Here is a 14,380-nt window from a genome sequence, read left to right on the forward strand (position 1 = left end):
GGGCGGTTGCTTCTGCCTGGTGACTCTTGAGCTGCTTGTTTCTAAAATGGGTGCAAACGTGCTAAAGTTTCTTCATCTTCAAGGAATAGGGAAAATGGGAGCCCTACTGCGCCGGGAGGTTTTTACCCCGCCCCTCGCCCTGGCATAAACAGGAGCAGCGACAGCCAGAGGAAAAAGGCAAACCTCCACGTACTCTGCACAGGTTTCCTTCGCCCTCCGGAACCGCGCCCGACAGCACCTCTAAACGCTTTCCATCCACCTCTTGAGGAAGACAAAAGGACAAGTTTGCCAGTCACCCCTCACCCGGCCACAAATTGAAAATAAGAGGTCAGAGCGGTTCCCGGTTCCAAACAAAATATTTGAGAATAAATATTAGAAAGCAATAACTGTCCTCACCCCTTATAAAGGATCATTTTGCAAGACTATTATGTACCGTTCTGTAAGGTTCTTGGGACAGCAGTGTCTTATTTTTTAAACAAAGAACTGCATATTTTTTGATCCTAAAGGTCTTAAGCTTCTGAAGGGCTACGTCTGGGAGCTTTAAGAAACTAAAGAAAGAATTGAACATGCCTTTAGGGGGCGGGGTGGGAGAAAGAAACTTAACTCTAACCTTTGGGGTCCTGATTGATGGTGCCACCAGAGGGATGGTACTCACAGTTAATGGCGTTGATTTACCTAAACTGATGAGTTCAGACTGAGCCATGGCAGCAACATTTCTGTCTCTGTCAAAAATCCAATTTGAAAGATTTGCTAGATTTTTAGGAATTTATCTTACAGATAATCTGACACAAGGAAGTATAAAGGTATTTATTGTATTGTTTTTAGCAATGGAAAGTAAATAATCTGTGTCCACCAATAAGGAAATGGTTAAAGAAATAGTTAAGTAAGTTATATGTTAGGATTTGGCATACATTGCAGGCACTAAAAGTAACGATGAGTAGCTATTCAAATACTGGAAAAAGCGAGTTTTAGAATGACTACAGTATCCTATAAATATATATCAGCATAAAAAATTTCAGGATAGATGCATAAAAAGTGTGAACAATTATTTACAGGAGTGGCAAATAGGGGTGGTAAGAGATGGAGCTTTTTTACTTTTCACTTTATAACCAGTCGAATGTTTTACTTTTGCAATTTTGTTTTAAAATAAGATTGTTAGAAATTGAGTTTATTCTGGATACAGAATTTGATTTAATAAATGTATAAATTATAATGTTTGGATAGTCTGCGTTCATTTATCAATTCCTTCAAGATTGGACCACACATTTCATCATTCATGACATGTTGTATTATTCAATGTTCCACATTTCTAATATGTCCCCATTAAACATATAACTTCTTGAAGTTGCTCAAAGACAAACTAAATCTTATTTTCCTGTCTTTCATAATTCTTGGTACCTTCCCACCATTAAAGTTTCATAGTTCACAGGAATTAAATTCTCAAGTTGACCTGCAAGTAAAGTTAAATATTCTTAAATTGCCCTTGAAAAGTCCCAACAAAAATCACAAAATATTATATATTATATTGTATGTAATGACAATTATATAATTATTGTCTTTATATAACTATAGGCAAGATTCTAAAAATCATTGTTTCCTGTGTTCAATCCTTCCCTAGGACCTTTAATGAATTCTTCAGTCTCTTCCACTAAAATGTTGATAAAGTTACCATCACCCAGCCAGCCTAGCTATCAGTCAGGCTGAGTTTAATTTCTTACCAACATTGAAGGACCCTATGTAGAGTCAATCATGTATATTTTAAAAAATATATTTTTAGTTATAGATGGACCTTTATTTTGTTTATTTAGTTTTATGTGGTGCTGGGGATTGAACCCAGGGCCTCACACACACTAGGCAAGTGCTCTACCACTGAGCTACAACCCCAGCCTTCATTTGTATATATTTTCCCCCTAAGATTATCCAGGCTTAATTGTATAAATTGCCTATAACACGCATGCATTGAGTAGCATTTCCAGTTATTTACACTATTTAAGCTTTTCTTTCTTCCCATCAGAGTTTAGTATAGGTAATTATAATAAGTAATGCTACAACATTTCATGAACAAAATAAAATCTTCAGTAAATATCCACTGACTAACTAAAGAGCTGGAGGAAACAGACTTACTTTTTATTTTTATTTTTTGGTACTGAGGATTAAACCCAGGGACATTTTAGCCCTGAGCTACATCCCCATTCGTAAGTTTTGATTTGCTTAGGGCCTCATAAGTTGCTGAGGCTGATCTCAAATTTGCTATCCTCCTGCCTCAGCCTCCCAAGTTGCTGGGATTATTTATGGGTGTGTTCCACTGGGCCTGGCCAGACTTACACATTTTTCTTAAAAAAAAAAATGTATATATATATATATATATATATATATATATATATATATATATAGATGGACACAATATCTTCATTTATTTATTTTTATGTGGTGCTGAGGATTAAACCCAGGGCCTCACATGGGCTAGGCAAGCACTCTACAGCCCCAGCCCCCAGACTTACACATTTTTTAAAGAAAATATTTGTATTGGACATACTAACAAATCTGGCCATCATCTGATAGCTGATAACATTTTTAAATTAAGTAAAAAGGAATTATATAAGTATTTCATCTAATAAAAGCTGCAAAACTAAAGAAGAAAAAGAATACAAAGATTTGATTTAGTTTCTCATAACACCTCAATAATCTGAACAAGCTGAGAACTGAATCCATAGACAATTTCAATCATAGCTAATTTAACTTCTCTCTTCCTTGTATTCCTCTTTTCATTCACTTCACATGTAGCAGAAAGCAAGACAAAAACATTTGTGGACCAACAGCCATCAGCTTAACATGCAAGAGCCAATACAAAATGCTTTAGCAGAAGAGCTCCAACAGTTTACCTTGAAAGATTCTTAGCATAACCAACATAAGTGACAAAAACAGTAAAAATTCCTAGAAAGAAATTTAAAGAATAATATAGGGCCTGACATTTTAAAAAATGTAATGGAGAATATAAGTGATTGTAATGTTCATAAAAAATAATTAGAATTGTTAAGATAGTTTAGGGGGGGAAAAAAAGATTCATGAATGCTGAGGACAGATATTTTGTCTTTCCACAAAGCTAAAGTAAAACTTGCCACAAAGCTAATACAAAGGTTAGTAGTCACACACAAACGATTGCACAAGCAAACCAACCAACAAAAGTCAAACAGATCAGACAAAAAAGTATTAGCCTAAAAAGACAAATACAAGGAGTGGGGTCATACTAGGAAATCTGAGACAGGAGGATTGTAAATTTAAGGTCAGACTGAAAATAAAATTAATAAAAAGAACTGGTAGATGTAGTTCAGTAGTAGAGCAGTTGCCTAGCATGTGTGAAACCCTAGGTTAAATTCCCAGTATATCACACACACACACACACACACACACACACACACACACACAGACACGACAAATACATAGAGAATCTAGAATTAACTATATAGGGAATATTAATAATACTAAAAGCTTGGTCCATGTCTCCTTTGACAATTCAATAATAAGGACAAGGTTTTGAGAAAAAGGAAAAAGAAATTTGATTGATTGGCTAGCTAATGAGAAACACAGGGGACTACTGTTCCAGAGGCTGTGATTCTTTCTTCTGAAGAGAAGAGAGAACTTCGGGGCTGGGATCCAAATATTGTCAGGAGATATAAAGTGTCCTTGAGAAAGTCATTGCTCCAGCTTTGGAGTTTCTTTATTCTTGTGGGCAGTGATATTCTTTTGAGGAGTGAAGGACACAATAGCTTAGCATGGAGTGGAAAAAATGTTAGTCTTGTTTCTCCTGTTGTTGTGTGTGGGCCGCAGGAAGAAAAGAGGAAAAACAAAACAAAAATGTCAATTTAAAAATAAGCTACATGTGGGTGAGCGATAAGGTTTATAGTCAAAAGTACAAAGTGGACTCCTGTTACTACATTAATATAAAGGTGGCATTTCAGTTTCAGGAACAGGATAGTTTCATTTATAAATTGATCAATGCTGAAAATAATTGGCTGTTCACATGGAAAACACAAACTTAAGCTTCTACTTTGTACCATATACCAAAATAAAATTCTAGAACAGTAACAAATAATGTATGTGCATATATGTATATATCCATATACTTATATATGTAATATATATGAGATATACGAAAGAGAGAGACAAAAGAGAAAGGGGGGGAAGAGAGAGAGAGAGAGAGACACCAACTGAGAGAGTGTAGTGGCACCCTTTCCTACACACACATACAAATCTTAACTAAGCTTCTCCAGAAATCTTCACCATAATTGATTTTAAGATTATAAGCAACAAAAGAGTCTCTACAAAAAAGTTCAATGTAGTTAAACTTCCTATTTTTATGTTGCCCTGTTTTACTTGGCCACTGGCCAGGAAGAAATCAACACTCCAGGTGCTGGACACCCCCTTACTAGTTTTTCACAAACATGCATCCATTATAGTATTTTGTAGAAATGTGTAAACAAGGGTCTCTGGCCTTGAGCTGAGCTTCAAGATGTCTGAGATGTCTACATTTCTAAGATAAGAGAAGTTACCAATTGGGCTTCATGATAACAGCTGGCAGGGGGAGGAAAGAAAGGGGAGAAGAAGCCTCCCCTTCTCAGGTAGTGTCCTTGAAGGGTTAACTTGCCCAGAACAGTGAAAGAAAAAAACTACTTTAATGTGAACTTCTGCAGACCGTGAGTTTCTGAGCCTCACCCCTTACATGCTGGGTATAAAATTCTGAAACTATCTGAACATGGGGTTCAGGGGATTGATTGAGTACAACAAAAGCTGTGCCCTCTGAACCTGGCTGCAGCCAAATAAAACTGTTTCCTGCTATCTTTGGTGCCTTGCCTCATTTGTCCCTACAACATAAGAAGTCTGTTCTACCCTTAAGTCCCAGTTAATCTTCTATTTTCTCTCTCTTTCATCTCTCTCTCTCTCTCTCTCTCTCTCTCTCTCTCTCTCTCTCTCTCTCTCTCTCTCCCCCTCCCTCCCTCCCTCCCTCCCTCCCTCTCTCTCTCATTGTAGGGACAAATGAGGGCAAGGCACCAAAGATCGCAGGAAACAGTTTTATTTGGTGCAGCCAGATTCAGAGGGCACAGCTTTTGCTGTAATGTTAATTAACTAGTAAGGGGGTGTCCAGCACCTGGAGTGTTGATTTCTTCCTGGCCAGTGGCCAAGTAAAATAGGGCAACAGGAAAACAGGAAGTTTATCTACATTGAACTTTTTTATAGAGACTCTTTTGCTGACAGTCCTAAACTCCGCTATGGTGAAGATTTCTATGGAGAAGCCCAGTGAAGAATTTCTGTGGAGAAAGAGGGTGTCATTACACTTAAGGCAGGAATCCTAGAAGCCATAAAACTAAAGTTAGAGTTTAAAATATCTGTATGAAAAAAGTCATCATATAATATAAAGAGATTCTGTGAGAAAATATTTATAAAAATTAGGATACTAGATCAACAACTCTAATGTAAAAAATTCTTGAAATTCTTTTTTTCACAAAGCAGTAAAATGGGTAGAAGAAATGAACAAGTAATTCATTGAAAAGAAAATGGAAGAAGACAATAAGCAAAAATATACTGAGTCTCACTACCTCACTTTTGGAAATACAAATTAAACTACCAAATGCCAATTTTCCTCTCTTGGATCAACAGAAGTTAAAGCAATGCATAACATCCAACACTGGGAAGTTGTGGTATAAAATGTACCCTTAGTCACAAGAGCATACGTTGCTACAATTCTTTTGGAAAGCAAATTCTACCAAATTTTCTCAACTTTGGAATTCACCTACAGAGATAAATATGCTAGTGCTTTTTGAAAACAGTACTTGTAGTGGCTCCTGACTAAAAACAAATATCAAGAGGGACATGACTGAATGAATAAATTAGAATATATCATACTATTTGACCATATCCCTCTCTGTGCTTATTCTCCTTGTCTGTTTCTTAGTTCTTCTGATTCTCAAATATTGGAATTCTTTGGCATATCCCTAATGATGGCATGAATGCTATGTATGAAGTTTTCATCCCATAATTTAAAAAAATTGGACTAATCACCTTTTGCATGTAAGTTATAAAGAGAATATTGTACAAAATAAGTATATGATCATTTGTTAGTGTATGACTTCATGATTAATATGTATTTGTCAAACATTTAGCAGTGCTAAATTCTGAATGGAGTTTTATTCATGTGTTCACCAAAATGTTCCTTACTGTAGTTTGCCAGACCAATCTTTTTATTTCTAGTTCTGAACTTAAATTAAAATATATTTTAGGAAAAGTAGGTTGTTTGCTACCAAACAGGGATCTTTTCCTCATTGTCTCATCCCCTTGAATGTTTTGATCTACAATTGTAATCTAACTGTGGTTAGGTGTCTTTTAAGTAAAACATACCACCTCCTGGCAGCAGGAAGCACCACCCAAAATAGCGAATTTCAGGTCTTTTCTTTCAGGGTTGTTTGGATAATGAGTAGGTATATTAACAGCAGTGATTTGGAATGATACTATTCCTGCTGAGTAACTGTGTGGTTTTAGCAAGAAGGTCTGAAAGTTTCCTTGAGGCCCGACATGAGACACGGTATTCTAATGCAGGTCAAAAGTATGACTGTTTATGTTCACATTATCCTTCTTCAGGTTGGTGTTTCAAAATAAATGGTTGTCTGAATGCTTTTTTAATTGCAGTCTTTGTCCTGAAGTGTTTACATAGAAATCAGAGCCTCTTTACAATTAAGATAACTCCAAATGCAAGAGTACACACTGGTAATATCACCCAGTAGTGAGCAAGATGCTTGAACTGAGTCTTAAACATTCTTGGATATAGTTGCTGGCAATCAAAAGTGTTCTCAGTTTATTTTGTGTATTATAATTTTTAAATTTCCTCTCAGAATACTAGAGGAAAAGGAGTTGATAAAATGACTCAATTATAAGCAGTTCAATTCTCACCTGTGTCTTGATAGGGGCGGAAGAAAACATCAAATTCTTATAAGGGTCTTGGCCATCAAATTGCCACTTAGGAAGCAAGCACTTGCTTAATGCTTAATTTCAACCCTAGGGCATTCTCGAGGAAAAAATCTTCAGCAAGACCTAGAAGTGCAATGTCTAGAGTCTGGACTTTTTAAAGCTAGACAGGCTGAAGTTTATACACTAGCTCTATTATTTCCAAGCTAAGTTGGAAGAGCTTTGAGCTTTACCAGTCATTTGTAAAACGTAAATAATAGTAACTACCTTTTTGATTCTTGTGAATGCTAAATGAGAAAACATTCAAAATGGTAATCATGATTGGACAAATGGGAAAATCATAAGGCTGATGTTCCCTTTCTTTGCCTTTTAGTGGTAGGTGAATTTCAAGCCCAACATTCTTAGGTTGGCAATCCACTGAGTCACAAAAGACTCTTTCCTCTAGGTGGATCTTAGCTTCTTGCTCTTCTTCTTTTCATAGCATGATAAATTCCTCAGTCACCTGTTCCCTACTTTTCATCTTGGAAGCTAATCTGAAAAATTAACCCATGTCAATATAAAGATCTAATAGATTAGCTCTAATAAGTTATAACTGTAGCTGAACTGTATAGTGAGAATTTATGGGGTAGTCACATGTGATATTTGCTATCTAATCCCCCCTCTATGTTTTCATTATTATTAGTTTGTTTTTGCAAGTCCATTATTTCAAAGGTGACTCTTCTTTGGTATTTGTACTTCAATATTTTGCCAGTGATCATAATGGGGCAGCGAGGGTTCTTGTATATGAGGCTAACTAATAAAAGACTTTTGGGGGAAAAAAAAAAGATAACTATTTTTTTTACCGTGGGGGGGCCATGCTGGGGATTGAACCCAGGGCCTTGTGCATGTGAGGCAAGTACTCTATCAACTGAGCTATATTTCCAGCCCAAGAGAGTTAATTTTTATTCAATTCTTTATATCTTTAAAAATACTGTGAAAAAAGTATTTAAACGTAGATTTTAAATGCTGATAAAATAGATGATGAAACTAGGATTAAGTATTGTTAAGTAATGTGCCCAAGGCCACAGTAAACAGAATTGTTTATTTTAACTCCAGCTTGTTTGGATGTGAAACCTATTCTTTTTCCATTACAATATTTCAATTCACATACTCTGTATATGAGTAGCTATAAGAGACCTAATATTATCCTAAAACAATTAATTATTAGCATAGTTTATTTCTTATGGAAGATTTGTTTACTCATCTGTAGATTTGTAGGATGTTAATTTGATACAGGATCTAAAATATTACCTTGTTTTAGTAGAGGCTTTACTAATATTACTACAGAGAAGATTCTAGAACTAGACTAGAGGTTGAATTAGATTGTCGGTTCTCAAAATGTGGTTCATGAGGTGCTATAGTTTAGATCTGGAATGTCTTCAATAGGCCCATACATTAAAGGCTTGGTTCTATTAGGGCTTCATGTTATTGAAAGATGGTGGAACCTTTGAGGTGGGGCCTAACAGGAGGTCTTTGAGTTATTGGGGGCATGCCCTTAAAGCAAATTGTGAAACCCTGGTCTGTTCCCCTCCTCTATCTCTTGATCCTGGCCATCAGGTGAGTGGGTATGCTCTGGCACACACTCCCACCATGATGTGCCACCGCAAACCCAAAGCAACAGGGGCAACTGATCATGAACTGAAACCTTTAAAACTGTGAACCAAAATAAAACTTTTTCTTCATAAGTTGATTATCTCAAGTACTTGTTACTGTAATGGATTTTCTAGCCATTTTCATTATTATAATACTAAGACTTTTTACCTTTCTTACTTATGTTCTCCCACAAGTGTACAGTGGGGCTTTCTGGAGACTATGTGAGATATGATATTGCAACAGATTAAATGCAGAAACTCATATGAAAATCCAGTGGTTTTCTAATAATAAGACAATAAGAGATTTGCATAAATGCCACTCTTCTCACTGAATTATTTTTGTTTTGGAAAATAAAAATATTATGTTAACATGTACTATGTATACTTATTTTAACAGAATTAAATATACATGTTAAAACTTTCTTAGCTTTAATATTTAATATGGTAAATAATAATAAACGTGAGTCATATAAAATCTTTTTTTATTTGTTCTTTTTATATATACATGGCAGTAGAGTGTATTACACATACATGGAGTATAACTTATTCTAACTAGGATCTTATTCTGTGGTTGTTTATGATGGGGAGTTTCACTGGTGATGTATTCATATATGAACATAGGAAAGTTATGTCCAATTCATTCTACTGTCCTTCCTAATCCCATCTCCCCTCCTTTCCCTTCATTCCCTTTTGTCTAATCACTGAATTTCCATTATTCCTTTCCCTGCTTATTGTGTGTTAGCATCCACATATCAGAGAACATTTGGCAGCCTTTGTGTTTTCAGGACTGGCTTATTTCACTTAGCATTATAGTCTCCAGTTCCATCTGTTTACCATCCAAAGTCATAAAGTCATTCGTTTTTATGGCTGACTAATATTCCATTGTGTATATACACCATATTTTCTTTGTCCATTCATCTGTTGAAGGGCACCTAGGTTGTTTCTGTAGCTTAGCTATTGTGAATTGAGCTGCTTTAAACATTGATATAACTGTGTCACTGTAGTATGCTGATTTTAAGTCCTTTGGGTATATATTGAGGACTAGGATAATTGGATCAAGAGGTACTTCCATTCCAGATTATCTGAGGAATTTCCATACTGCTTTCCAGAGTGGTTTCCCCAATTTGCAGTTCCATTACATAAGATCTTTTGGTGGTCTTCAGTTTTTAAGAGCATAAAGAAATCCAAAAAGTTCAAGGGCTATAGAACTAAGTAATAACTAAAAAGTAGTTTTAGGCTTTTGATTTTTAAGTGCCAGTAGACCTAAGCAACAAACAAACAAAAAGACAGAAAATCCTTCCAAAATTTTGGGCGCCAGCACTTCTAATTTTGCCAATGGTATACATCTGCTAGGAGTACATTAACAAAACACAACTGGATGCTTTAAACAACAGAAGGTATTATCTCATTGTTTAGCAGGCTAGAAAACTGAGAGCAAGTTGTTAGCAGAGTTAGCTCCCTCTGAGGACTGTGGGGAAGTACTTGTTCTATGACTTTCTGAGCTTTTGGTTGTTTGCCATCAATCTTTGGCATTCCTTGACTTGTGGATTATCACCCTTACCTATGACTTTATCTTCAAATGGCATTTTCCCCATATGCATGTCTCTGTCAAAATTTTCTTTTTATAAGGATACCTGCAATATTGGACTAGGATTCATCCTTGTGACTTCATTTTAACTTGATAACCAAATAAAGTTGCATTCCAAGATATTGAGGGTTAGGACCCCAAAATATCTTTTTTGAGGGGGAATGCAATTCAATTCATAGCATCAAGTAGAAAAGAAGGACTGGGAATGTGGCTCAGTGGTAGAGCTTCTTGTCTGTACACTTCTGAATAATTTTATTTAGCATACAGAAAATCCTGACCCTAGATTCAAATCCCTAGCATTCCTAAAAAAAAAAAAAGAAAGAAAAAAAACTTCTGTCATTATCATGAACATCATCTTATAAAATATAAAATATTTTCCCACCAAAAAGCTGAAAGAGACTAATTAAGAAGATCATACTTTAAAATGCTTATATTTTAAGAAAAATTCAATATGGCAAAATCACATCATGCAAAGAAATTATATTCAAAGATCAACCAAGAAGGTTAAGGTTAAGTATAGTAAACATTACTCTAAAAAATTCCCTTAAATTCCCATATATAGCAATATGAGTATATAAGTGAATAATGTATACTGTAGTCAAAGTATAATTCTATAATGGAATCATTAAAATTAATAATTCAGAAGTTTCTTTATTGAAACACTCCAAATATATGAAGATTCCATTCTGGCTCTTTTCTCCATCCTTGTTGTTTTCTTGTGTAGACAATTTCATTAACTCTTCTAACATTTTCAGCTTTCATTCTTTCACCTGACAAATACTTACTTAGCTCTTGATATTGCCAGGCTTGTTCTAGGCACTGGAATTCTGAGATAAACAGGAAAATTTTAAAAATTTTAAAAGTTTTTTGTACCAGGGATTTAAATCTGGGGCACTTAACCACTGAGCCAAAGCCCCAGACCTTTTAATTTTTTATTTTGTTTTTACCTTTTTTTTTTTTTTTAATGTGGCGCTGAGGATCAAACCCAGTGCCTCACGAATGCTAGGCAAGCACTCTACTTCTGAGCCACAACCCCAGCTCAGACCTTTTTATTTTTTACTTTGATAGAGGGCCTCACTGAATTACTGAGGCTAGCTTTGAACTTGTGATCTTCCTGCCTCAGCCTCTGAGCCACTAGGATTATAGACATGTGCCATTGTTAGGGTCCGGAGGAAGAGACTGTCTTATGCAACAGCAGGAGGGTTTATTTGGAGACCAGCATGCTGGGGCTCAGAGCTCACTTTAGCAAAGAGAGATAGAGCAAAGAGCCCTGAGAACAGCTTAAGCAGAGCTTATATACTTTCCTTGGAGAGGGCAGGAGGGAAGTTCATTGACGGGTCAGGGCGAGTGGGCGGTTTGCCTGCAACCAGGTGAGGGAATACATTCTGCAGTTTGGCAGTTGGGGACAGCACATTCTGGGAACAAGATTAGCAAACAGTTCTCAAGATTATTATCCTTTCACCATTGTGCCTGGTGAACAAGGAAGGTTTGACCTCTTCTTACAGAGCATACAAAACAGTGGAAGAGAAAGATGACAATCAAATGAACTATATCAAGGTGCCCCCAAAATACTGTCAAGTAACTTGTTGTAAAGATAAAATTGTGTTTATCCTTACCATAATAAGGGAGAGGACTTGACTGAGTCTTTGTATCATTTCCAAAAGGGAAGAGCTCAGGGTTTAGATTTGAATTAAGAGGGATATTTCAATGAGGGTGGGAGAATTGATTAGGATTGGGTAAGGATTATAATCTCTTTAAGACTGTGAACACATCAAGGTGTAGATTTCCAGGCAAATGTATAAAAAATATCTGGAGGACTAACAGTTATTTAATCCTGTCTTAAAATTGTGAAGCATTTGATTTCACTTAAGTGAGGTTTTTAAAGAACATTTCTGAAACAAAATTAAAGTTGTTTGTCACTTTTGTTTTCCAGGGCAAGAGATTCCTGAAATTGTGAAATCAAGTTGAAGAAGACATGGGGAAAATGATTTTTAGTGAAGACAGCAAAATAGTATAGTCTTATTAGTGTGGTCAGCAAGCAGGCCTATTCCTAGCATTTTCTCCTTATGGTCATTATTACCCTAAACTGAAGGATTCACATCTGGGCACATATCAGTTTCCACCTTCCACTCTATTTGTACGTCATGATGATGAATCAGGTTTTGGGGTGTCGTTTTGGCTCTCCTATTTCCATAGATATCAGGGGTCATGGTGTTTTTTGGTCATCGATGATGTTTTTTTTTAATTGCATTTTAGCAAGATTTGCTAAATCATTTGATGACATAGTATCTATGCAGCAGCATTGAACACATGAGGGAGAACACATCTGAACACTACCTCACAGAAAAATGCTGGCAGAAGGATCATGATCAGATTTTGAAGTTTATTTCTCATCCAGAATCAAGAGTGTCAATATTAAATCAACTGAATAGATTCATTCCCAATCTGAAGGCACCAAAGATTTGTCTGTTTGCTTCTTAAACCATTTAAGTAATATTAAAAATTCTAGAGATGTCTGCAAGCATGTAATCACAATATTCTTTCCTTAAAAGAGCATATGTTACCCTTTAAGAGGCCAATATTTCATCTCTGTGGCTCTGTTCTAAAACACTGCCTGTCCAATTTTATGAACCTCCCAGGCAAAAAGTTCAATAGCCCAGATGGCATTGTCTAACACTTCCACTACTCTCTGAGACACAACATTTAAAATTACACTAAAATTAGGGGCCTTTTATAAAGCATGTATTGGAAAGAATGTAGAACAGAAAGCAGTCATTAATTTCCCTTGAGTAGTGAGTATTTGGATCTCAAATCTAGTCCAGTTTTTCTTCTCATTTAATTAAGTTATATAAAGATTTCTTTTTCTAAGAGGGGTAACTTATTTTCTAAAGTGAACCCAGGTAAAGTCTGGCATCATTTTATCAAGGTAACAAGCCTCTGTCCAGTTTGTAAATGGTAGTCAGTAGGCTTTTATACCACAAATCCAGTCCCAGTCATTGAGGACCACCCAGTGATGTGTTTTCTGCTAAAATATTCCCTCAGGAGTTGTCAAATAGTGTGGTAACATTTTGGCTTCACTCATCATCTGGAGAGGCTGGGATAGTGGTGTTTCCTACTTGCAAGATCTGTAGCAGTGAGACAGCCTCCAGATGCACACTATGTGCTCCCTAGAGATCTTCAAAGTTCTGTCTCTATAAATTCTTAATTACAAAAGCCAGCCTTTATGAAAGGGCCCTGAGGATAGTTTCAGCAAAGATAGGAAACTCCATTTCTGCCATAGGGATGATACAATTGGATATTTTAAATTTATGCTCTCTGGCCTGTGATGTTGTTTACCATCTGATGGTAAAATAAATGATTCACCTAATGATTGAGTCCAATTACATAGGAAGCCAACTAATTCATTTCAAGAAACTGGTGGCAAGAAAAAAATGGGTGTCTCTCAAAGGAAAATGTATACAAATTCCAAGAGTCAAACTGGATGCTTCAGCCAATTCATGAGTAGTTTACAACCAGGTATTGGATTTATGCCAACTAATTAAAAATGCAAAACTTTATATTAAGAACAAGTCTTTGAAGAAAAAAAAGGTTTAAGTAGGAGAGGAAGAAGTAAAATTATTTGTAAATGACATGATTGTCTATGTAGAAATCCTGAAACAAATCTATCAACAAGAAACAGGAACTAACATATAAGTTTAATGAGGTTTCAGGATATAAGATCAATATGCAAAAAATTGTATATATGTTAACAATAGACAATTTGAAATTGTAATTTGTAAAATACTATTCACTATAGAAATAAAAATAAGATACATTAGGGATAAATGTAATGAAATTGTGCAAGAATTGTACACTGAAAACTATAAAACATGGCTGAGAGAAATGAAAAAAAAACTAAATAAATGGAAAGATATGCTATGAAGATCAATAATGTTAAGATACCAGCTCTCCCCAATATGATTAATAGATTCAATAAGATTTCCACTAAAATCCCAGAAGTTTTTTGTTATAGAAAGTAACGAGGTTTTCTAAGATTCATAGATATGTAAATAATCTACAATATCCAAAACATTGTAAAAAAGAAATGTAAAGTTGGAAGACTAATTAAAGAGTGTGGAACTGGTTGTAAGATGGACAAACAGAACAATAGAACAGAATAAGTCCAGAATTAGACCTACCTATACATGAACAACTAATTTTTGAC

The 14,380-nt window shown here is 35.6% G+C and overlaps 1 long non-coding RNA gene across 1 annotated transcript; it reads left to right on the plus strand.

Moving 5' to 3' along the window:
* Nucleotides 1–186: 186 nt before the first annotated feature.
* On the plus strand, nt 187–12,697 carry LOC144377850 (uncharacterized). Its single transcript, XR_013439045.1, has 3 exons — nt 187–327; nt 5,951–6,066; nt 12,110–12,697. It is a non-coding gene; the product is annotated as an uncharacterized LOC144377850 (long non-coding RNA).
* Nucleotides 12,698–14,380: the final 1,683 nt, after the last annotated feature.

Source organism: Ictidomys tridecemlineatus, chromosome 5 (genome assembly GCF_052094955.1).
Source record: "Ictidomys tridecemlineatus isolate mIctTri1 chromosome 5, mIctTri1.hap1, whole genome shotgun sequence".
Lineage (NCBI taxonomy): Eukaryota > Metazoa > Chordata > Mammalia > Rodentia > Sciuridae > Ictidomys > Ictidomys tridecemlineatus.